Here is a 27,825-nt window from a genome sequence, read left to right as displayed (position 1 = left end):
ATCGTTGTACGAGAGTTTAAGGAATGCCGCAAAGGTAATAATACAGTCGCGCGTCCATGATTGAATGTGGACTATTTGCTATACAGTTCAATATTATTCTTTGTTCATCTTTCTTTCTTTTTTTCCTCATACCTAACCCTAATACGGGTACGAGGATTTATATAATCTTGGTAGGCACAAGGGTGAAGACGTGCCCCTTATAATACAATGTTTATATAGATTAATTGATTATATTTATTGAGTTAATAATTTTAATTATATTCATTTAGTAATCAAATGTAATCATTAAATTATTAATTCTTAGTAGTTGAGGGTTTTTTTTTTTTAAAGAAGTTTTCTATTAATTAAATTAGGTTTAGGTTTGAATAATGATAGAGGTACGTATTAATGTATTGTGGATTAATAATGATACATTGATAATTTATGAATGTTTGGAGATAATAAGAACAACATTTGAAATAGTATTAAAATAATATTTATTTCAATTGGTACAATGTGATTGACAATTTAAATATTTATTATATTACAAAAAAATTACATGTTAATCTAGGTTCATTACAGTCCCCCCTTCTAGATCTTGGTTGTCCTCAAGCAATGCTGACTGAGATAGGACTTCTTCTCCAACCCATGAAGCATCTTCCCTAGGAAGATTTTTCCACTTCATCAAGTACTCTGGAATAGCCCGATTTCTTAATCTTTGTTCACGTCTATCAAGAATAATCTCAGGCTCCAATATCAACTTCCCTTCACTGTCTAATGGTGGAAGATCACCACACAAAACTATATGTTTCTCGAGAACCTTTTTAAGCCTGGATACATGGAAGACATTGTGGATCTTACTATTTTCAGGCAATTTGATCTCATATGCTACCTCCCCTATCCTTCTTAGGATCTTGTATGGTCCATAGAAACATGGCTTTAGTTTTACTGCTCCACTGATTTTGATAGAAGATTGTTTATAGAGTTGTAATCTCAGGAATACTAGATCTCCAATTTGGAATGACCTGTCAACTCACTTCTAATTAGCATATATCTTCTGTTGATTCTGAGCATGGTGAAGGTTATCTTTAAGAGTCTTCATGATGTCAATACTTTGCTGAATGAAATCTTTGGCTCCAGGGACTCTACTTTCTTGATTGATTAGGTCTCCAAATGTAGTAGCATCATATCCATATAATGGTTTAAATGGACTCATTCCAATTGACATGTGATGAGTATTATTATAAAAATATTCTCCAAGGTACAACCAATTGATCCATGAGTTTTTTTGTCCGGTTACATAGTTTCTAAGATATCCTTCTATCCATTTGTTAACAATTTCAGTTTGTCCATCGGTTTGGGGGTGATAGCTGGTGCTAGGGGTTAATTCAGTTCCTGCTAATCTGAAAAGTTCCTTCCAAAATAAGCTGAGAAATTTACTATCTCTATCACTAATGATATTCTTTGGTAACCATGTAATCTAAAAATTTCCTTAAAGAATAATTCTGCTATCTGAGGTGCCTTTAGATGTATGGATATGGGGAAGAAATGTGCACATTTGGTTAACCTATCTACTACTACCATGATGGAGTCTTTGTCTTGCACTTTAGGTAAGCCTATAATGAAATCCAAAGAAATACTCTCCCATTTTTGTTCTAGAATAGGTAATGGTTGTAATAACCCAACTGGATAATCATGCTCAGCTTTATTTTTCTAGCATATTATACACTCCTGAACATATTTTATAACATCTTTCTTTTGGCCTTTCCAAGAGTATCTCTCCCTTACCTTCCTATAGGTTTTGTAGAATCCAGTGTGTCCAAACAAAGGGTTGTCATGATATTCCTTCATAACCTTCCCTTAACTTTGGAATTTGTTGCAAGTAGTATTCTTCCTCTATATAGTATGAGTTCTTCAACAATTTTGATTTCATCATTAGTTATGTTTCCCTCCATGATTTCTTGAGTCCTTGGATCCTTAGCATATTTCGCAACAATTTTATTTTTCCAATCGCTTGTGATGCTAGTAAGGGTATTCATTTGGCCTTTCCTAGATAGAGCATCTGCTACCACATTATGGGTTCCTTTAACGTACTCAATAACAAAGTTATATGCTTGGATTTTGCTTACCCATTTCTGTTGGCGATCATTAAGATCTTTTTGATTCATGAAAAACCTTAGGCTATTATGGTCTATTTTAATGTTGAATCTTCCACATGCTAGGTATTGTCTGAATTTCGTCAATGCATGCATGATAGCCAACATCTCCTTATTGTAAATTGAGTAGTGTCATTGTGTTGTTGTTAGCTTCTTGCTTTCGAAAGCAATAGGGTGTTTGTTCTGCATGAGTATAGCTCCAATTCCTTCACCTGAAGCATCACATTGTAATTTAAAGGGTTGTGCAAAATCTGGGACAGCTAAGACTGGGCAAGAACTCATTCTTTCCTTTAATTCTTCAAAAGCATCATGTGCTACCTCATTCCATCCGAAATTCCCTTTTTTTGTTAAGTCAGTTAGAGGGGATGCTAGCTTGGAAAAGTTTTTCACAAACCACCTATAAAGCTGCATAAACCCAAGAATCCTCTAAGTTGAGTTAGGGTTTTGGGTTTTGGCCATTCCCGTATGGCTTTAACCCTTTCTTCATCCAGGCTTACACCTTTGGCACTGATTTTATGGCCGAGGTAAAGAATTTATTCTAATCCAAACTCACATTTTGATGCTTTTGCAAATAATGATTTAGATTCTAATATGCTTAGTACTTCTTCAATATGTTGAAGGTGTTCTTCCCATGACTTGTTATAGATGAGAAGGTCATCAAAGAAAATAAGGAGGAATTTCTTGAGTTGTTTCCAAAAAATATGATTCATACATGACTGGAAAGTGGTCGGAGCATTAGTGAGACCAAAAAGTAGAACTAGGAATTCAAAATGTCCATAATGGCATCTAAATGTTGTCTTGGGAACATCCTCCTCCCTCATTCTAATTTGATGGTATCCTGAACATAAATCAATTTTAGAAAAATATATAGCTCCATGAAGTTCATCTATAAGTTCATCCACCCTGGGAATGGGATACTGATTTTTTATGGTTTTCTTATTTAATGCTCGATAATCTATACACATTCTCATTGTCCCATCTTTCCTTTTCACTAGTCCTACTGGGGATGCAAAAGGACTGGAACTAGGTTGAATATGCCCCATGGCTAGGAGTTCTTAGATGGCCTTTTCAATTTCATCTCTATATTTTTGAGGATGTCGATAAGGGGTGGTGATCACTGGCTTAGCATCCTTTTCCAATTCTATAATGTGTTCAAATCCTCTTTTGGTTGGCAATCCTGATGGAATTTCTTCAAACACCCTCCCGTGTTTTTAAAGGATAGGTTCAATATCTATATAGATAGCTGACTCTTGATGTGTGGATTTATTTAATACCAAACATTGTGCGACCCATTCTCCTCGACCATGCCGTAGTGTTCTTTCTATTCTTTTGCATGATACAAATTTTGCTAAACCATCAGTTATTCCCTCCAATGCTATTTCTTCACCCTTGTGCTCAAAATGGATTTTTAAGTTTGGAAGGTCAAACCTAAAACATCCCAAAGAGAATATCCATGGACCTCCTAGAATTATATCTGAATCTAGTGGAACCACATGTAGATCTTCTCTAATGGTGTGCTTTCTTCCCAAAGTGATTTCCTATTGTGGGATTACCTTTGTACATTGCACTAATGATCCTGTGGCCTGAACGACAGTGAAATCTTTGAATTTCTCAAGTTTTAATTTCATTCTGTTGACAAGTTTTTCATCAATGTAGTTATGGGATGTTCCACTATCAACTAATGCAATGACTTTTTGTCCATTAAGAGTGCATTTAATTCTCAAAACTTGATTCCTGGAGGGTTGAGTCATAGTAGCTATCACTCCATATTCTTCTCCCTCTTCTTCATTATCCTAGTCACATTTTGCCTTTTTATTGACCTCTTCTTCCTCTAAGTCTTCGTCTATTCTCTGGATGCGAACTCTTTTTTCACATCTATGTCTTGGTACCCAATCTATTCCACAGTGGTGACAAGTGTTTCTTTTTTCATTATAGTTATGGCCTGGTTCCCATGGTTTTTGGCATTTAAAACACACATTTCTCCTCTTTAGTTCTTCCTGATCCTTTGTAGAAACAGGCTTTTTATGGAATTTATTATTTTTGTGACCTTTCATATTAGGTTTATTCCAAGATTTTTTATTTGTGGCTGAAACTTCCAATCTTAATGCTATTTCAAAAGCATCATCTAAGGATGAAGGTTTTAAAGCACTTACTAGACCCCTTAATGAATCTTTCAATCCTTCTATGAATAAATATGTAGAGTATTCATCATCCATTCTTGTGACTTGAACTGAAATCTTTTGGAATTCCTTAATGTAGTCTTCTATTGTTCCTTGTTGTCTTATTTGAGTTAGTTTCTTAAAATTCTCTTGGGGGTGCCTTCTATCAAATCTCTTAACATTTTTCTGAGAGAATTCTTCATAAGAAGTAATATTTTGGTGTCCTTGAGTAACAAGGCCATGATGCCACCAATCGTGTGATGTTCCTTCTAAGTGGAGGATTGCAAATTGAAGTGCATCACCTTCAGTCATTGGACTAAGGGTTAGATAGGTGTTTAGTTTTTGCAACCAGGCTTGTGCAGTAAACTTTTTGGATCCATCAAAATTTGGAAGTGTTACTTTGTTTACTTTACTTGTAAAGTCTTGATTTTGAGTGTTCCTTTCTCTTTTATGTGTCTCCTATTTGTTGGCTTCACAAAATTCCCTGAATGTGATTAATTCTCTGATTTCTGGTTCAAGGTTGGCATAAGCTCTTGCATTCTCAATAGCAGTATTGGTTGTCCGTTCCCCTTCTTCAGTAGAGGGACCCTCTCCAGGTAAGAATGGAGGTTTGGGTACTTGGGAAGACGTGGCTCCATTTTTTTCTGAATGATTTGAACTTATGTCCCTTCCGCCAGAGTTATTATTATTTTAAATATTGTTTATGGAATTTCTCATGTTTTGCAAAGCTTGAAGAAGTGCTTGATTTGATCTTTCTATTTGCTCTACTAAAGTTTGGTTTGTCTCTTCCATAAAATTTCTAATTTCATTTGATAATTGCTCACTCATTTTTGCTCCTCTTGTCATTTACTATATTTTTCAGGATGGCAGGATCAGGCTCTGATACCAATTGTAATGACCCCTTTTTTAGAAATTTAACCTGATATTCAATTTTAGGTATGAATTAGGAAATCATTAACTTTAAACAACCTAAGATGATTTCTTTATTAAAATATGTGAGGAGTTGAGCATTATCATTAATTATAGGTTTCCATAGAAGATTTCTTTTCATAGTGTCAGGTCATCTTCCTGATGATGATCATTCTGAGACGGTAGAATGACGGTGCAAAGGGCGTGTGAAACAAGGTCCAAGCTTATCCGACAAGTCCTCAAAATTACTCCGCCTTTCCCCTCACCAACTCCCTATCTCAGAATTTCATGTTTGAGAAAAAGATATAACCTTTCACACTATAATTAAAATACTTCTTATGTTATTCAAGTCTTATAATTATATAATATTATACCAATATCTTTAGATTGCAATATTTGTGAATGTATTATAAATAACGAATTTGATTTCTTTGTGATCTTTATATATATATATATAATCAAGATAGTTTATACCAAATGATTTGATAACTTTAGTAATCATTCAGTAGAGAATCACGATTATAATATTCATGATTTCATAACTGACAACATTAACGTCATATATTAATCCTTCTTGCAGAACGTATTAATATTTTTAATGCTATCCTTAACATAGTGTTTGAGGCTACGTATTACAAACTCCCAAATTAATTATGCCATTCAGAGTTTACCAAATTATGTTCAAATGTTAGGCACCGGCTACGGTGCAACATATTTGCACCGAGCCGCTGCCCGTCCAAACACCTAGGCTGCCCGCACTAATGTCCTATGCTGTACAGTCAGATGCCGTCAGCCAAATATAGTAATTGCGCTGCAAAACATTTTAATTGAAGATATATACTTTGTTTTTAATAACCAAATCTTTTCATAGTTGTAGTTTAATGTGTAAAAATTATGAATTTTTATTAATCAAATCTCTTTATAGTTTTAATTTAATGTGTAAAAATTATGGATAATAATTTTTTATTTCAATATTTTGAATCATCGGTAAAAAAAAAAAAAATTAATTTTTTTTTGGATAGTTTTAAAATAAAAAAATATTAAAAGAATTAAAAATAATTATTATCTTTTAAAAAATATTAAATAATTTTTAAAATGATAATAGTTTTTTTTATCCAAAACTTATTTATAAGTATTATTTCATAATTGTTTAGTTAATTAAAATAGGTAATATAAAATTAGTATTTAAATGATGCATTATAAGATTGTGAATTAAATTATTATTGGATAAAAATTAAACAAAGTAATTATAAAAGATAGAAAAATTAATTTTGTTTTAAGATTATGTTATACTAATATGTTTAATTATGATTTAAATAAAATTTCTTCTTAGTGCACATCAAAATTAAAAGAACTAATTCTTGTAATTTTTTAAATTGAATTCACAATCAAAACTAATTTTTGCATTAATATGTACAAAGTTCGTATTCAAGTCAAAATCCACTTTTTGTGTGAATTTATATTTTAGTTTGAAATGTAGATTGAAAGGTGCTACAACGTGGCGATAATATGGTCATAGAATGTAAAAAATTAAACCTAATCTAAATTTTTTAAAAAGAGACTAAAATATTTTAATAATATTTTGTTGGAGCATTCATGTATCATTTCTTTTAAATTTTAGTTTTAAGTTATAATTTAGAAAAAAAAATTATTTAGTTTTCATAAATCCTAAGATTTTTGTTTTATTTATAAAGTTCTTAAGATTTTTTTGGTTATTTCCATGTTTTAATTATTTTTTAGCTTTAATTTGATTTGTCAACCATTTGACAAAATGTTATAATATAAAAATTAAAAAAATATTTAAATTTTACTTTTAAATTTAAGTCTTGTTATAATTCTAAAGTGTGTAAGTGTGTGTGTATCATAAATATCTATTGTTAAAATATTATTCATAACATTTTAAATAATTTTCTCTTTATGATTATAATTACGGTTACATAAGATTTAAAGTTCAAGAGTTATAGTCAAAGGGTTAATTATAATTAGGGTTATAATTTTGATTCAATTCAAGTGAGTGTTAAGGTGTTTACAAAATGTTATAATAGCAAATACAAAAAATATTCTAAATTGCAATATACAATTAGACTTAGTGTTCATACATTTATCTTTTATATTAGGAATAATATTTTTAATTAGTTTTTTATTTATTTCATAGTTAGAATTATGATTAGATTAATATTTAAAAGTTATAATCAAAGGGTTAATCATACTTAGTATTATAATTAGGGTTACGATTTGGATTAGAGTTAGTGTTAAGGTAAGGATTGAGGTTACATTAAGAAGCATGGTTAGTTTTGTGATTAAAGTCAGAGGATTTTAAATGACTAAGATTAGGATAATGAGTTAAGGTTGTCTTTATAATTTGAACTAATATTTTGTATTTAAAAAATACCTAGTCTATTTCCCTCAATATCTCTTGGGCTTACCTATTGCATCTTACTAAAGGTTCAGTTGCTAGTTTTAATTATGATTTAAACAAAATTTCTATGTTAATACTTACATTTAATGATTTAAAGTTTATTCAAGTTTTTATATATTGAAATAATTATATTATTGATATTACATTTTTTCTATTAATTCTTATTAAACATAGATGCAACAAGTTCAGCAGTATTAAAGAGGATCGCACCAACAAAATACAAGGTTATATCAATGGGCCCTTGGTTTACTAGTGTTGGAATTGAATGCTTCACAAAATAGTACACTAAGAATCAAGTTACCGTGCCTTTGATAATTTTGACTAGTATGAAAATTTATATTACATAATATGTAATATATCTAATTGATTAATATTTTAAATATTAATTATTTTAATATGATATAATAATAAAGTTAAAAAAGATCTAAGAGCTTATTATTAATAAATTATTTAAAACTAAATAATATACATTTTTATCTTAATTCTAAATTAAAAAAATTATTTATAATTTTTACTTAAGATATTTAAAATAACATATAATAATATGAACTTACCATTCAGCTCTATGTATGCATCTAATTAAACCATATAATATTTTTTAAAATTATAGTTTAATTTATTTTTTAAAGTTTCCCATATATAGTGAAACAAAATAATTGCACGTTTGAAACAATATATATTATCTATTTTTAAAAAAATATAATAACTTTTACACATCAAACTAAAGTATTAGAAAAAAATTTGGTTTAAAAAAATATAGTATTAATATCCTTTGTCATTGCATGAACTATTTGGCTGACAATACTTTTGCATGGCAACTGACTGTACTATCAATTAAGGACATACAATGAGAGCAGACCAGGGCGTGTAGCCACAGCTTGCCCGGCTCAGTGCAAATATGTTACACCGTAGCCGGTACCCTACCAATTATCATATTAAACACATTTTTGTTAGCAGAGACATTATAATATTTGAAGATACCTCAGTTGGATATATGATTGCCAATTTTCCATTATAAACTTTAAAGTAGATAGTGAGCAGTAGCTTTTGAGCTTTGAAAAATGGATTGGTCCATGTATCCTAAACCATGAAAATATAACATCCTGTAATGGATTGAAAGATGCAAAATATAATGATTAGTGCTTGCCACTTTTCTTGTATCTCTTTGCTTATATAGGCATGTGTTATACTACTTTCAAAGCTGATGGTTTAAATATCACATATTAAGATTTAATTCCAAGGGCTATACATAAGATGAATGGTAGAGTAGTATGATATGTGGTTTGTAAATGAAGAATGTTATGGAAGGATGACTTGTGAATGGAAGTCAAAGGAGTTAGATGTAATATGGAAGGAGCATTTATATTATTATGGTTTTTAGGTAGGCTATATAGGGTTAATGCATATTTTTATTATTTATTTATTAGTCACCTAGGAGTATGCATACTCTTCTGAGTTGTCATGTTAATACAGGGGTTCACACCTTATTTATACACATGGTGTCTACAACACAAGAGTTAACACACTAATTAAGCAATGGTGTCTAGAACATCTCCACTTGAGATACACCTTGTCATTCTTATCCACTCATCTAGAATGATGGATAAGACGTGTGCTTAGTTGTCATGCTTATCTTGTCTCCTAGCTCTTTCTAGAGACATTCTGGGTGCTTCCAAAGAGGCCTTTATATACAAACACTCCTAGTGTGTTTGTACATACAATATAGAGCAATGTATGAGGACATACTCTGAAATATTAATCATACTCTTTTTTGGTCTATAGTTGTGCTTGTGTTCGAGTTCTACGATCTTGAGTGAATCTTGCCCTAAGGAAAATTCTTATAGTAAGAAAGATATTTATATTATGTATTGTACTAGGAGTTGTTCATAAGAGTACCAAGCTTATAGATACCTTCAAAAGGAGAATATGTACATCCAAATACGAACATCATTAGACAATAAGGATCTATAATCATGTATGTATCATATGGACTTGCTTCTAATATCTAATAAAATAGACCAACTCTTTGATTATGAGATTTGGCTTGCGTAAATGCATCATATTAGATTTTCTTGATGAACATTGTGTTTTATTTAATCAAATGGACCTCGTGATCATTCTTGTAGACTATTACAGTGAATCTCAAAATGAACATCTACATTTCTTTATATATATATATATATATATATATATATATATATATATATCAGAAAAGTAGGGTGTAAGTAACAACTCCTACTCAATGGAACATTGTACTCATAAGTAGCTTATTCAATATAGACTGCCCATTACAAGGAATGCATGAAAGATAAAGAACTACAAATTAATTTCAAATTTATAAAAATCAATGGTATTATTACATAATTCAAAAAGTAAAATCCTGGTGAAGTGTCAAAGGGAATCTAGGGTAAGTAAAAATTAAGTGCATAATAAAGCACAACCCCTTAATAAAAAATATACAAATTTAACAATGATAGAACAATACAAAACCTTATGTATATGTATGTATGTATGTATTGCAAAGATGAATTATTACTTGTATATTAGATAAAGCAAAAATAGTATAAGTAAATAATTGTTCATATGTTCTTTGATCTAATTTCATTGTCTTACTACAAAGCAAATATGTATGCCTCTAAATAAATAGCAAACATGATCATAAGTATGAAATAATAAGAGACATGGAATTTCTACAATTCATGTTAGTAATGCTTGTGTTTCCTACATTCAAGTGTGTCAGATTTTTTTGCATCAATATATATATTCTAAATCAAAGCTTTCTTCTTTGGGTCTCTTATCAATTCTCAATAACAGATCGTAGAGTGTGATCTGAAATGTTGATTAAAAATTTAACATACAATTTAAAATTAAAAATGGACAAAAAATATTTTAGAAAATAATATCTAATTTTTAAATGCAAAATATCTAAAAAAATTTAAAACATTAATTATAAAAGGAAGCAAAGCACCATGTTCCCACTATTAGCATGCTTAGTTTAGAGTAGATATAACTAGATATGAAGTAAAGAGATATATGTGATGAGTTATATAATGTGTGGGAGAAGTTTGATTTATGTGAATTTTTTTTTTAAATAGTTAGTTGTAGATCTTTTTAAAAATATAGGTTCTCACCTATGCCCTACTCCCTCTCATTTTGTTATATAGCATCTCGTATATTGGATCGATAATTTTAATAACATGTGTCCAATAACATTTTTGCTTTTTCTTGTTTCAACTCAAGTTGGTGGCTTGGGATCAATTTGGTATGTCTGTTGATGTGGTAGCAAAGATAAAACTATGATTGTACATCAACTGGTTACAAAATATTCAGTTGAAGAGAAAGTGTTGCTATAATCAAGAAGAAAACTAGTTGTGGAGAATCTTGTTATGAATTGTATTAAGAATGAAAGTATTAAGAAATTGTATGATATATTACTCCATGGTGTCATTAATATTCTTGATGAGCATGGGATTGCAACTACATCCATTTAATATACAAAGTAACTCAACAAAGGAATGAAGAAAAATGTGCATGTGAGTCTATATCAATTGATGATGATGAATACTCATCGTCTACTATTAGCTTGAGTAGCGATAGAAGCTCTTGAATGCACATGTCAACTAACACAAAAATTATGAATAGAGAAGTGTTGTGGAATTAATCTTTAGAGCAATATGAAATGAAGCCTAAAATTGGTTCATTTGCAAGAAAAGATAGTGTTCATGCACTTCATTCCAACAACACAAATGCCAAGTAATTACAAATGTCAATTCAATTAAAAATAAAATATTGGCCAAATTATAATTAAAAATATTAGTATAAATATAATTTAAAATAAAATTAAGTTTTTTTCTATGTTTGTTTTCAATATTTTATAATTACTTTATTTAATAAAAAATATTCAATTAGTTTATGAGAAGTTTTAATATTTCAAATTAAAATTATAGATTAATTTTTTTATTTGAATATTTAGAATTACAAATAAAAATATATATTTTTAATAGTAAATTTTTAGCTTATTATAATTTATGCATTTGGAACATTTTATAAATTACGTTTATATATTTAACAAGTTACTTCAATACTTCTATATTTAAATATAAAAAAATTGCAAATTTTTTGTATTTTTTTATTTTTTTTAATCAATTAGATTTCATTTCTTAAAAAAATTATTCTAATTTTCAAATGTAATATCACAATTTGATTTGTTGTGAAAAATATCTCCTAACATCAATAATGAGTAAAACTTGAGTCCATATAAAGAATTTTGGCAAATTCTAATTAAAAATATTATTATAGATATAGCATTAAAACTGAATTATTTTTTTCTAATTTAATGAGTGTTTTCAATATTTTATAATTTTATAAGCATTATTTTAGTATTCTTTATTTTAAAATTATTTAAAATAAATAAATCAATCAACATATCATTGTAAATATTCAAATAAAAAAATATTATGTATAATTTTAGACATTAAAAAAAAATTATGTATAATTTTAGACATTAAAATAAAAGAATTTTTTTTAAGACATTAAACTAAACTTCATACTATTAAAAAAGGATTGTTTTAATAAATTAAAAAAAAAATCTGTTTGCTCATAAACTTGTCTATTCCCATGTCAGAGGAGGACGACTGACAGCAGACTGATTTCGCTGACTGTACTGTCAGCACGGGACATGGCAGTGAGAGTAGCGCAGGTGTGTAGACGGGCTGGGCAGCTTGCCCGGCTCGGTGCAAATATGTTGCACCGTAGCCGGTGCCCAAATGTTATGGCGCAGTGTTTAAAATATATATATTTTCAAATATTATTGTAAGCACCGTGGAGAGGTAAGTACCCGGATCTGCAGATACGATATTCCAAAAGCAATGTATCTCGGATGGAAATCGCTGTACGGGAGTTTAAGGAATGCCGCAGAGGCAATAATACAGTCGCGCGTCCATGATTGAATGCGGACTATTTGCTATGCAGTTCGATATTATTCTTTGTTCGTCCTTCTTTCTTTTTTCCCTCATACCTAACCCTAATACGGGTACGAGGATTTATATAATCTTGGCAGGCACGAGGGTGAAGGAGTGCCCCTTATAATACAATGTTTATATAGATTAATTGATTATATTTATTGAGTTAATAATTTTAATTATATTCATTTAGTAATCAAATGTAATCATTAAATTATTAATTCTTAGTTGTTGAGGGTTTGTTTTTTAAAAAAGAAGTTTGCTATTAATTAAATTAGGTTTAGGTTTGAATAATGATAGAGGTACGTATTAATGTATTGTGGATTAATAATGATACCTTGATAATTTATGAATGTTTGGAGATAATAAGAACAGCATTTGAAATAGTATTAAAATAATATTTATTTCAATTGGTACAATGTGATTGACAATTTAAATATTTATTATATTACAACAAAATTACATGTTAATCTAGGTTCATTACAAAAATGGAATTAGACGACTTTAAACTTCAATATCTTCCAATGTAACCATTGGAAAATCCTTAAACTAGTTTCAAATGAAAGATAGGAGAGTCCGTTTTATGTTGTATTTGGTTTCAATTCAAATGGTTGTAGTTTGGAGGAGATATTCTTAAAACCCTAGTCAAACATATCAATGTGGCTGACTCAATTAATTATGAAAGAAACAACAGTCAATATCACAATACTATTTCTATTATTGAATCCTTTAAGCCTTAATACACTATCAACATTCTTTTATAATAATTTCTTCACACCATACTTCCTATGAAGATGATAGAGGCATCTCAAAGCTATTTACCTCATTCAAAATCTTATGAACATCATCCCTTGCCTCAAATACGTAGTGTATCATTGTTGTCTACCACAAAGATGAGACCCTGAGTATTCTGGAAGTAGTGTCTTCAAAGTGGTTGAATCTGTTATAAATTATAGAAACAATTATATCAACATTAGTGAAATTGATTTGTTAATATCTAATAGGTAGAATATTATCATGCAATTACTATTAATGGAATAATCTCACATTGTCCCATTTGTTACATCGTTAAAATTGAAGTAATATTAAGAGATAATATTTTAGTTTTGAAAATGCAAAGAAGTGGAAGCACTATCCAAAATAAAAGAATTAAATATTCCAAGGCTAAAAACTATAAAGAATTAAATAAATATCAATGATATCAATTGTGGCATAAGTTTATATCATATTTTCTAAGGTACCAATCCAATATGACCTATATTTCTTCTAAGAATAAAAAGGATTTGATTATTTCAATAAGTGGTATTCAAAATTGAAAACATTATAATAATATTTGTATAATCTTTTTACAAATGCAAATGTGTGGAAGACTTATGGTTATGGTCTACATCATGAGTGCACAAGAGTTTTATAGATGTCACACAATAATGAAATCAATTACAAATAAAGTAAATGGTTGGAGAAGAATTTTGCTCATATCTCCATCTTGGAAAAGCTTGAGATGTTTAGTAATCAAGACCAATGATTAACATTGAAGTTCATGAAGTCCATAGAGGAAGTTTTCTTGTCTCTTACATGTCGTTAGTCTTGAAGGGAGCAAGAACCAATTAGGAAGATGACACACACGGTGACTGCTAGAAGTAATGATTATTTGTGATCCAAGTATAGACATGTGCACAGCTGCAGTCTCACCCATTCACTCGGTTTATGTTCTTAACATGTACTCATTATTCACATCACAATTTTATGAAACACAACTCCATGTGCACTTGACACCTAATTCTTGTGCATCATTGCATAGCATTACTTGCCTGCACAATTTGGTCGTACACACATTCATACACTTGAATTCATCCAATTGGCATCATACATTAATGGCAGTTAGAACCATATAACAATTGGTGCCATATTTCTATATATATGAAAGCCTGGCCACTGGCCACTTGGATAAATAGATGTCTATATGTTATAGATAATGTCATTCTAGCAAGTTTCTGCATACGTAGTATCGTACAAATCTTTCATGAAATCCTATTACATTGCAAAATCTTGGACTTTTCCAAGAATTTGCATCTGCACACTAGTCTAGGACTCTAGAGCATGTTATGCATAGGTTAGATTACGAATTCTATAGGTTTTTATAATTTTATTTTAATTTGTAGATATGACATGTGTTTCATTTGCTATTCAGATCATTGATATTAGAGCATGAAAAATTATTAACATTTTTCTGCATGTTGTAATGCATTCACAATAGTAGAAGAAGGATTATAGCCCTTGTCCGATGGCTAAGCAATCTCATAGACACCAATAAATGACATATGTGTAGCTATCGTTCTTGTAGAAGTATAACAATTGCCCGATGCAGCCGTAAAAATGCAAAATGAGGAACTTTTTGGATAGTTTTGTTGCTTAATGACTTAACTTGGATTTTTTTGCAGTGTAACCCAAACAACTGGTACATTACTTCATCACAGTCCATCACAATCCTTTTTACAGTGCAAGTCAACTTTGACACTTCAATGTATGAGGGGAAAAATTGATGCTTTAGTGCTGGACATTGCATATGATAGCTTGAATTGCATTTCTTGTCAATAAATTGAGTCACGGTGAGAAAATTACATTCACACCATTAAATATGTAACTCATAGTACACCATTGGTGGCTTGCAACTAGTGGACAACACTGCAAGGATTATGATTCCATCAAAATTTGGAATTGGATTGTCAACTCTGAAATAATCCTTGCCAACGCTAACAGTAATTTGATTTCATGTTTAGTTTAATTGATTGCGAATATTGATTTTGATTATAAGCAATGAGTACATTAATAATAAGAGTTATATTTTCACAATAGAAATCCAATAAAGATGTACTACTGATATATGCAAGGTATATGTGTCTAAATAGGAATTGGGAATATCTGACCTTTAATTGTGTCTTATATTTTGAAGAGACAATCATAATTCTGAATGAATACCATCATGAACAATCTGAGATGGTTCCACCAAAAAGCTAAATTGGTTGTTGTTCATGTGTGTGATTACCTATACAAAATTTAGCAGCTGTGATTATATTGGAGGCTGCATTTATGAACTGGAGTCCTAGCTTCAAACCCTTAACATGTTAAATTAGAATTAGCTATCGTAGAATTTACTAGAGTTACCTCTTCCTCTTAAATTTGCTGACTGAGTATGGACATCCTGTGTCTGTGATCATAATTAATGTTGTTTGTCCAAGAGAAACTTGGGGTTCTGTCCAAGTTATAGCTACTGAGGGCCATGTCCTATAAAAAAAGCTCAGAAGTTCAATAGCAGAGAAAAAAACCATAAGATCAGGGAATGAATCCTTTTCCTCTCCATTGATGACCTTATAAATAAATATTTAGCCGTGAAAAGCATTCAAACCCCTTCTTTTTCCTGGCCTTCAGATTTAGGCATAAATTAATACTCATTTTTACAGTAATTAAATCTCCAACATGGCATTTACTAGGTGTAAGAATGTTATTACTTAAGTTAAACTTAAGTTTGGACCTGATATTAAACATAATCAATATTTTAACATATTCCAAACAACTTTATCTTTTTGGGCTAATATATAATTATTCTTTCATTCCCTTTCTAATTAATTAATTATCTAGCCTTCCGGCATTCGAGAACGGAAAAATATTTCTTCTCTGTTAACCATCACTAGGAAGGGGATTTTACAAACCCTTTTTAGGATAGTAATAATCCTGCAAACATTATGAGGATGAATGCAAGAAGTTCAAATAATCATTGTCAATTTTGAGACTAGACTAAGTCTGACACTACTAAGTTTGTTGATTAATTTTCATGCCTTTTGGATGAAATGCATGAGAATTAATAGACCTCTTTTTTGAAGAGTAGCTGGAAATTTCACTACCCCTTCTCAGGTGCATGTATCCTATAGTTGATATGGACTGGTACACATCAAACACTATATCCATATGTGCCCAAAAAATCTTCCCAAATTTAATGTAAATAACTTCATGCAATTTTAAAATATTGGTATAAAGAAAACCTACATCAAATGAAACATTGTCCTATTTTAGCAAACCATTTTTTTGAGTTATCTTCTAGTGCAACTCTACTATTTTTGCTTTTTGTAAAGTGTTAAATTAGCTTATAATTATTGATGTACCATTTATGTGTTTATATTGATTTTGAAGTAAAGAAAATCTCCTAACTTATAAAATCAAGCTAAATATACATGAATGTGAATTTTTTTAATGTCGTATCCAACCATATCAATATTGGGGTCTTAAAAAATAGTCATATCCATATCCAATACCATATTGGTATGTGTATCTATATATGTTTCCATGCAACTTTTCTTTTTTGTGCTAAGATTGACTTCTTTGTGGCAAATAATTTGGATCAAGTATTTTTCAGTTTGTCCAAAATTGAGGCAAAGGTGAAGATGGTGCAACAATGACTATCTCTATGCAAAAGGGGACTTATTGAAGAAATTTTTGTTTGTATGGGCATGCATGAATATGTCAACACAAATCCCATAATAGAACTTTCAGTTGTCTTCAACAAATCCAATGTCTCCCAAGATGTTTTTAGTAGATAGGGAGAAAGAAAAGCAAATGAAAATCTCACAGTATAACTATCAACATTCTCACTCTCATGACTCTAATTATTTCATATATTTGAGTCACTATAGATACATGAATTATGAAACTATCTTATAAGTAGGCTACTAAAGAAAGCAAGGATGGAAAATGATGGAGCTTACATAGGAGATAAACTTGTATTGCAAGGCCTAAGATTTCATGGTTTTCATGGATTGCTTGAAGAGGAGAGAAAGCTTGGCCAAAACCTTTGGTGGATGTTGATGCCTAGTTAGATCTCAAGAAGGCTAGAAAATCATATAAACTAGAAGATGTTGGAATTCTTTAGAATAACTGAGAGCTGGGATGAATTAGTTATCCAAGGTGTAGATGCATAAATAAAAATTTTCATAGCTTAGTGAACCCATAAAACAGTTATCATCATGCATGCATCCTTAAGATTATGTAATCACTTAAAACTTGTAAGTTATTGTCAAATCAATTTGCAAAAATGTAAGCATGAAACATAATAGATTCAACAACACAATTGACACAATGATTTACATAGAAACCCAATTTGAGAAAAACCATCAGTAACATGCTATTCTTTTTCTCTTCTCAAGTGATTCCCTATGAAAGGCCAACCCTATTAAAGGTTACAATGCACACTATTAAATGTGACCCTGTTAAAGGATTTCAATTACCTTATTAGGAATGAGCCTTGTTAGACAACTTTAGACCATTCACTTGGAATGTCACCTGGTTAAAAGTTTTACAAATGATTGTTAGGTCAACCTGAATCCAAATGATTTACCCTAGAATGATATAATTATTAGAGAGTAATAGTAAGGCTTGATATGATAACAACTTACAACTCATTTGCAGATTATAGATCTTTGTTTCAGTCCTCCTTTTTGATTAATTTCATACATTTCAACTCTAATAGCTTTTTCTATTGAGAGATTGTTGGAAGCATGAATTTTGATGATATTCGTATGGGGGATTATTGTAGATACTTTACAATGATGATATGTTACATTCATGACTGGGTTTTTTATTGATGTCATCATAGTAGTCTCCTATGGTATCTGACATAAGAACAATGGAAGATCAAGAAATAATAAGTTTGGAAGAAGTTATTTAAGTTTTGGTGATGTATGTTGTGAGATAGAGTTTATAGAGGCATGTTCTAGTAAACTTGTTAAATCTTTTAACATATTTGTTATTCTGAGAATCAAGGTTGAGGATGTAAAGAAGACATGTTGGCATGTTGGTGGCTAAGTTCTCTTGTCATAATATTACATATATGAAAAGATATTCAAGTTGCAAGGTGAAATATTAATGTTATCACTAAGTGTAGCTTGTTCTTAATGTGGTCCTATAATAGTTAATTTATAATGTCTAATAGCCAACTCAAGGAATTGTTTTATGGACTTGATACAAAGGAATGACATTTTCCTTTATCATTCAAGTATGGAATTGTATTTATGCAAAGTGATTGTAAGCAGTAGAGAGAGTGGAACGCGAAGTTGAGCAAAGCAAAGTGAAAGTGAAGGAAACTTCATTGCTGAGGTTTTGTTGAGAGATCTGAGGTTTGATATTTGGATCTGAGTTTTGTAACCTAGTCTACAAGGTCTAATAGTGATTTCTTTGATTGAAAAAACAAAGGAAAGAAGAACATAATAGTAACTTGCATGTTTGAGTAGTGAGCTCTTCTTATAGTTGAAATTGCACATTTGGGCAATGGGCTCATCTTATTTACATTGTACCACAACTGCTAATAGGGTTGGCACAACTCCTACCAAGGTTGGAATCTCCTAACAAGGATTCAAAATCTCCTAATAGGAACTCATATGTACCTAATGTTGTAATAAAATCCAAACGGGGTCCACCCTATAACAAAGAATATTTATATTAGTACATCATCTTGTGGGCATCATTCCCACTAGAGTTTTCCTTCCGATCAAGGGTTTTCCTAGTCAACATATCTAGTTTAATTGTCTATGTTCATCTTATTATGGTTTTTGTTTACTTTGGTTGAATGGTTAAGTTTGTTTAAAGAAGATAAGTGTTTTAATTGTCAAATAACTGATTCACAGCCCCTCCCCTAGTTATCTTGGTGGGCTATTGTTTCTAACAATTGGTATCAGAGCATTAGGTCCTTGAAGATAAATCTTAACAACTTCGGGAGATCAGTGGAAAATTAATTCAAAAAATATAGTCCTAAGTCTAATGGAGGAAATTTCAACACCAAAATGATGGAGCTTCTTGATGAGAGATCAGAATTGTGGACAAAATTGAGCATTGAGTTTATAGATAGAGGCATAAGTTCCACATTTGAAGAAGACATAATGATCAAGGAAGGTATTAGTCTCCTTATGAAAAGAGAACAAGAAGGTATGGAATTTTTTTCTTATTGAAAATGTAATAAGTTTGGTCATTTTTCATCTGCATGCCCTAAGTGAGTGAGGAAAACTAGAAAGAGTTTGATTTTTCATGAAGATGAAGAATTTAAAAAAAGTATGGAAAGATTCTTGAATGATTGTGATAAAGATAATGAGCTTGAATTGGTTAAGAGGAAGTAGTAGAAGAGATAGCTTTGGCAACTATTGTTGATCTAGAGGCTAACCATGAAAATGTGGAAGTTATCACTAATAATGATTTTTAGAATGAAGGAGAGTCGAGGAAGGAATAAAGATTGAAACCTTTAGTAGAGCCAACAGTTGAGATAGCAACTCCTCCTTTAAGAATTAATATGATAAAGAATCACCCATTCAAGAAGATCATTAGAAGCAGAGGTAAAGGTGTGAGGACAAGAAGTAGAGTCAATGAAGAACTATGTTTGATATCTCAAGTTGAACCTAAGAATGTAGATGAAGCATGTAAAGATGATTATTGGAAACAAGCTATGAAATGGGAATTGTATCAGTTAGTAAAGAATGAGACATGGGACTTGGTTCCCAAACTAGTAGACAAGAATGTGATAGGAACAAAATGGGTATTCAACAACAAGAGGAATGAACAAGGGAAGTTGTGAGGAACAAAAAAAAAGATTGTTATGTAAAGGTTACTCACAATAAGAAGGAATATATTATGATCAAACCTATGATCTAGTGGCTAGAATAGAAGTAGTAAGATTATTCTTAGCCTATGTAGCACAAAATAAATTCAAAGTGTATTAGATGAATGTCAAGTCAGCATTTTTGAATGGAGAACTTGAAGAAGAAGTGTACATAGAGCAGCCTAAAGGTTTTCCTTTGACAAATGACAAGGACATAGTATGCAAACTGAAGAAAGCATTGTATGGCTTGAAGCAAGCACTCAGAACCTAGTATGCAAGGTTGGATAAGCATTTGAAAAAGATTGGATATAGAAAAGGTATGATAAATGGTAATCTTTATTGGAAAGAAATTGATGATGGTTTGATGATTTTGGTAATATTTGTTGATGATATCATATTTGGAGGAAATGATGATGAAAGTGATAAATTTGTTGAAGAGATGAAGAAAGAATTTGAGATGAGTATGATAGGAGAAATGAAATATTTTCTAGGATTAAAAATTGTACAGAATAAAGAAGGAATCTTTATTTCTTAGACTAAGTACTTGAAGCATTTATTGAAAAGGTTTTGTTTGGAAGCATGCAAACCTGTTGGAACTATTAGAAATAGAGATTATTGAGAGGGGGGGTGAATTAGTAATCTACAAACTTTAGTCAACAACTAGATATTATTGTTGGAAGTATTGTCGCAGGCTAAGTTATTGAGAGAGGAACAATGAATCAATAACTATTAAAACTTTTATCCCAATTAGCAATTAATCCTTTATGTGAATTCTGATCTAATTGCATGCATGATAAACTGAAAACAGGAAAGCATACACAACACTTTAACACAAGATTTGGTGACCCACAAACCTTCTAAATAGAAAGTAAAACTGGGGTGGGGATGATACCCACAAGCTTTAGTACTATAGTATAAAGTTGGCCTATTTAGGCTTACAATGATCACTTCTAATGATCTACCTTGTTAGGAGCAATAAGGACTGCTAGGTCCACCTTGTTAAAGGATTTACAAACATATAATGAAGTATGCACTCAGTGAAGGGATTTGCATAAGATTTTTAGGTCTACCTTGTTAAAGGATTTGACTGATCCACTTGTTACGATGAAGTAGTAGCTAATCCTTGATCTACAACTTAGTTTGCTAAATGAGATTCTTCTGAGTGTACAAATCACCTTACTATGATAGGTATATCTTTGCTACTCTTTATACTATTGTAGTCTTTGTAATTCACTCTTCAACTCTTCTCTAATGATTAAATTACTTATATTCCAATTATTTGGATGTGATACAATACATTACATATATCAATCCAATTTCATAATTACAAAGTTGAGCACAATACAAGTTTACACAAATATTACAAAGTAGGCCAGAGTGTAGAAACTTGGGTTCTGAAGACTGGCTTAGTGAGGTTCTAATACTTGGCATCCACTATCAATGCTCATCATCATCATGCACTTGGTAGATGTAGAAGCTCAATCCATATTGATCACTTCCAAGTAGTCTTGAACTTAGTCTACACTGGTGACTCGACAAATACTGTGAAACTTTGTATATAAACTAGATCACTTGATTCACAGTGCATAGCTTGATCAATGCTATCACCTTGACCTTAGTATAAGCTGAGTCTCTTGGTTAATACTGAGAAGCTTGGTTAACTCTAGACTTTCATCACATCAATAGCGAACTCAATAAGCACTACACAACTCAGTTTGCACTAGTATACTTAGCATAGATTGAGATGCTCTATTTACATTACTAATCATCACCTTAGTAGTAATTGCTCAGTGAAAATTGAAATCTATCCAAAGGACTTGGTAGCAACTATAGAACTTGGTAACAACTAAAGTGCTTGGTTAACACTATTAATTGTACAATATGCTTGGTATAAGCTTACAGTCTGAATAAGTGTATGTCACTAATACCAAACATGACTAGAGTGTCAACAATATCCTCCTTTGGCATTAGTGATAGAAACACTTATCCGTCAAAACTAAATTATTCATCACCTTATGTCTCCAACTCGGTATACTACACTATTTTTGAGATTTTTCAAAATTGGTTTTGTAAAGGATACATTTCTGTACATGGTAACACTCCCCCATACATAATATACAATACACTACACATATAATATATATTTTCTCTACAATCTACAATTTTCTTTCAATTATTATTTTTATATACTATCCAATCTTCTCACATCTTCTCTTCCTTATATTTCCTTGTTCTCCCCCTTTTTATATCCTTATAACTTCTCCCCTTTTTAACATTAATGCCAAAGATTTATGCTATATGTATTTAGATAGTAATGCCAAAATGAGATAAGAATTACCAATGTACCTTTAGTATGAGCACCAAAGTCTTGTCCCAATTCTCTTGCAAGACCTTGCATGTGTGCAATGCAACCTACACTTTTGCTAATAGTTCAATCATGTGGTCTACAATAGAAAAATTATTGTCATGGATGAGGGTATAAGAATGGGAAATGTGCTTCTATAGTTCATCCATGTTAGGGAAAATCATATTCTGAATATCTATTAGGGTTGATCTGATTCTTGCTTCTGCTCTAAGCAGTTCAACCTACATATCTATCAAAAATTTGACCCTATTGAAGTGAGTAGAGCTAGAACTCAAGTCAAGCTACAATTGTTTTGCACTTTCCTTTAGATCTTCATCAATTTTAGACAATTTGTCTTTTATTTCTTTTGTAAAAATTGATGTGTCACATAACTTACCAAAAGTAATGATACATTAATAAAAGAAATTTCTAGAGAGCTCAAAATAGTAGATAACTCTACTTGGTGAATGGAAATCTATTGAGCAATAAGTTCTAAAACTTTATTCTCAAACTTTTTCTTGGCTTTATGCAATATCTTATCATGTCCATCCAAATCTTCATTGTATTTCTAGACTACCTTTGCCAACTGATACAAAATTAGTTGAGAAGTATCAACCTTTATGCCTATGGCCTTTCCTAGAATGTTCTTGGCATCCTCAATGATCTTAAACTCTTTGTTCCTTTCTTCTCTTAGCCTTTTTTGCTTGGCTTTCTTTTGAAGAAGTTCACCAAAGGTTTTCATCTAATCTAGAGTTAGATTTGAGATGTCCCATTTTGGAATGAAAATCTCCTCATCAAGATCTATATCCTCCTCCTTTTCTTTACCTTTACCCAAAATTTTTGTGCTTGGTTGAGGCTTGGTCTCAACTATTCTTGCACTTATTGCTTGTGTACTTGGAATGGAAATTATAGTTGAAATAGTAGGACTCGCTACAAAAATGAATACTGCACTCATTGATATACTGGTGGTAGGAATACCTATTGTAGCCAAAATTGATGTAGAGGGTAGAACTTGCAATTTGGTAGATGAAGTGGTAGGCACTATTATTAGTGGGGTACTGAGCTAGACTAGTGTAAAGATTGATTGGATGCTTGTACTTGTAGTGCTAGTCATAGTCAATCATGTTGAGGTTGTCTCCGAGCTTGAGGTTATCAATGTTTTGCTTGGAGAATGAGGAAGTGAGGCTATAACTGCTATTGTAATCTTGACTAGGTTGGTTTCCTTAGCATCTTGTGTGTCTTCCTCAGTAGCTTCTTGATCATGTTCCTCTTTGTCATCTACATTATCAAAATGAGTTACTCCATCCTTTTCTTGATCATCATAATCATCCTTGTCACTTATGCTAACTGGAAAACCACTTGGTTTGTGAAGAAGATAGACATTCTTTAATGTACTTTTAGCATTCTTCACAACATGCTCTATTTCATTCAACAAAATAAGACAAGTATTGAATCTTAAGGTTCATTTTTCTTCATTTTTATTTAAAGATTCTTTTACTTCCTTGTCATTTAGATTTGGCATAAGTTGCCTCAAGGTCTACTCATGAATATCTTTTGTAGTTTGGATTGCATACTCCCATCTTAGCTTGATCTTATCCATTAAAGCATTGGAAATCTACTGAGTGGGTTGGTCAGGTGAGTATTTCCACTTATCCATCTTGGATATCAGTATATCTTCAATCTATTTCTACTCATCAGTATTTTTGGTCTTATATTTCAATGCTTTGAAGTTTGAGTATTCTAGAACCTGATTCCAATTCCTTCATTCTCCCCTCAAATGTGGGTGGAGACCTCTTGAAAATTATGTCTCCTCCTTCTTTATCTACTTTCTTTGTGGAGGATCTCCTGGTGAACATGATAGTAGAAGTCTTGGTAGGTTTGGCAATGATTACCTTACCCTTTTTCTTTAGTGGCTCCTCTTTCTCCAATTCTTCATCCTCGCCTTTTTCTTTGGTCAATGGGAGAGCAGAACTTGTTTTCAACTTGGAAATCCTCTTCTTGCCTTTGTTAACCACCTGAGGGAGCTTGATCTCTAGTTCTATCCTAGCCTTAGCCTCATCACATTTGCCAAAATAGGTTGCTTTAGGATCAACTAGTTCATTTATTAATGCCTCAGTTATATCCTTTGTTTGATCAATGTTGACCTCATATCCTAGAGGTTTTACTCATGCAATTCTAGGCCTAACTGCCTGAATGTACATCTTATCACTAGCCACCATTAAAAAAAAAACATTATCTTTATAATCTTCCACTAATTTTCTTGGAATCCAATATTCTTTATTCATTTTCTCCTTGAATGCATCAAAATAATTGTCCATGATACTTGTATAATTTTCTCCCATTTCAACAATGTATTCATTTATCTGATAAAGTATTGGCACATCTTTCCTCTAAACAAAAATACCTTTTGATAGAATGAATTTTTGAACATAGAAGAATAAACATGTCAAAAGTGAGCCAAACTTACATGGATTGTTCTTTGATGTCTTGATTCTCTCCATGTTTTTGTTGAACTAATTCAACTATAACTTGGCATGGTCAAGAGAAAGGTTGTTCTTGATTACCTTGTAAGCCAAGTCAACTGCTTTGCAAGACACACTATTCAATCTACTCAAACTATAGATTTTGTGTGTAATGAAATGAATACTAAACTTCAATTCCATGTTAGTGAAACTACTTATTTTCATTCCCCTTCCATCCCACTTGTCTAGGGTTTTCTTCTCTAGTTCAACCTGACCCGAGGTTTTAGTCAATTTAGGTTTTGCCAAAATTGTGAGACCAGTGATCCTATGGATCATCTTCTTTATAATCAAAATTGGTTGCTACAACCACAACTGACTAGTGTGCACATGATTGAGGATAAACCTTATCCATTTCATTTGGAAATATCATGGCATGTAAGGAATATGAGTTAAACCTTTAGCCTCAAGATGTTGATGCTCAGGTTTTAACACACCATTAATGCATAACTCCTTCAAATATTCATCCATTTCTAGTGTACCAATATCCTGAATTGCACATTTGAAATGAGAATGGACATCATTAATCAATAGTACTTTGGGAGGGATTTGAGACTGCACTCCACTCAAATCTAGGGTTTCCACAATGGTAGGTGTTAGCTTGAAATTTGGTGCTTTCCATTCTACAACATGAACCAACATGTCTGAACCTTGTTTCTCTTTTCTACTAGTAGCTACCATCTTTACTCAGTAGGGTTTGAGAGAATTCAAAAACTTTTGGTAACAATTCACTCAAATTGCTTGAATGCCCTTGAAGATCGCTCTACACAATTTTCTCTAAAAAATTCATGGTAAAAATGACCTCCATTTCATTCCTTTTATCAAAAATTTTCCATAAATGCCTAGTACAAATATTAGATCAAATTAACAAAGTGTCATCCACTTTACTAGTATTGATTACTCAGTGGAGTCTCTCATGACTTGGTAACCACATAATACTTAGTTACTCCTAACCTTGCTTGATAGATTCTATGACCTAACCTCACTCGATAAGGAATGTAACTCGATAGTGATTGCCATCTCTTACTCAATGATCCCTTTGCATCTTGAATATTGATATGGATATTTTGTCCTGTCATCTAGAACTGATTAGTGTCTTCTTTAGTAGCCTAGTTCCAATTCTCCTCTGAGAAAACAAGTGGAAATGGTGGAGTCACCCAATTCTTAAGTAATTTTATCATCATTTCTTAGAATTGCATTCTTGGTAGACTTTGGAACCCATTGTTGTCTCATCTATTTTTTGATGCTATCAACTTTTGCCTTCTTTTCATCTTCAATTCTTCTAGTGTTCATATAGTTCTTAGCAAGATGACCAAGCTCTATACAAATGATAAATATTTTGGTAGTATCTCTTTTCCTCATGTGATGCTTTACAAAATTCATTCTAATGTGTCCAAATTCTCCATAGTAATGAAATTTTCACCAAGTATTATAGTCCCAACCAAATATAGCTTTTACAACCTATTCTATTGGATTCAATATCTTTTTTTTGCATTCTGATGACTTGTGCCCATGCTTTTTACATTTGTGACATTTTCCTTCAAATTTTGGTTTTTCTTTGCATTCATTTTCTCTATGAGTATGTTAATTACAATTGTAGCATTTTCCATTGAATTTTAATTTCCCATTGCTCCAACATTTTTTTGAAGTATGACCTATCTTACCATAGTGACTACAAGTAGGTTTATTCTATTGAGCTCCTTGCTTGGATGTTACACCTTCTTCTGTGTATCCAATTCCTGCTTTTCTTTTCTTTTGAAATGATTTTGCTCATTCAATTGATTTATGTCTTCTCGAGATTTCATCATTCTTTCATTTGTTTGCCTTTCAATGTTTAGATCATTCTACAATTTTTCATTTTCTGATCTTAGATTCATGATTTCTTCATTTGCATTGGTGAGCTGATCAATGGAGTCTACTTGCTAAAGGGATAGTTTTTGAATTTCATTGTACTTTCCTTCTATCTATTCTCTTATCTTTTTTTTCTCTTCCATGACTTCACATGATCTTATTGACTGAATTTCTTGCTCTGTTCTTAGTTTTCTTGCTTTTGTTTAATGAGTATTATTCTTTTCCAATAGTTCTTTGATTGCTATATCAGTTTCATCTGAGTTTCTTGAATGGATGTCTTCAACTCTTTCTTCAATGTAGAGTGAATCATTCATTTCGATTGCAAGATCATTTACTCTTTTCAATGATTGAGAGAGTTTCTCTTTTGCTTTCTCGAGTTGTCCAATAACCAATTCCAAATCTAGCTTCTCATTGTCAATAGCCTTGTCAAGTCTAAATACCTCCATTGCCTTTGATCTTTTCTCAAGCTATTAAACTTTTCACTGAGAACCATAATGCTCTGATACCAATTATTGGAAATATTATGACAGGAAAAGTTACTGAGAGGGGAGGGGTGAATTAGTAATGATTGAAACTTTTATCCCAATTAGCAATTAATCCTTTATGTGAATTCTGATCTAACTACATGCATGAGAAACTAAAAACATGAAAGCATACACAACACTTTAACACAAGATTTGGTGACCTAGAAACCTTCCAAATAGAAAGCAAAAATAGGGTGGGGATGATACCCACAAGCTTTAGTAATGCATTATAAAGTTGGCCTATTAAGGCTTACAATGATCACTTATGATGATCTACCATGTTAGGAGCAATAAGGACTGCTAGGTCCACATTGTAATAGGATTTACAAGCATACAATGAAGTATGTACTTAGTAAAGAGATTTACAT

This window comes from Cupressus sempervirens, chromosome 3, assembly GCF_028749045.1.
Source record: "Cupressus sempervirens isolate cs-2001-9-10 chromosome 3, ASM2874904v1, whole genome shotgun sequence".
Taxonomy (NCBI): domain Eukaryota; kingdom Viridiplantae; phylum Streptophyta; class Pinopsida; order Cupressales; family Cupressaceae; genus Cupressus; species Cupressus sempervirens.
Note: the sequence above shows the minus strand (reverse complement) of the source record.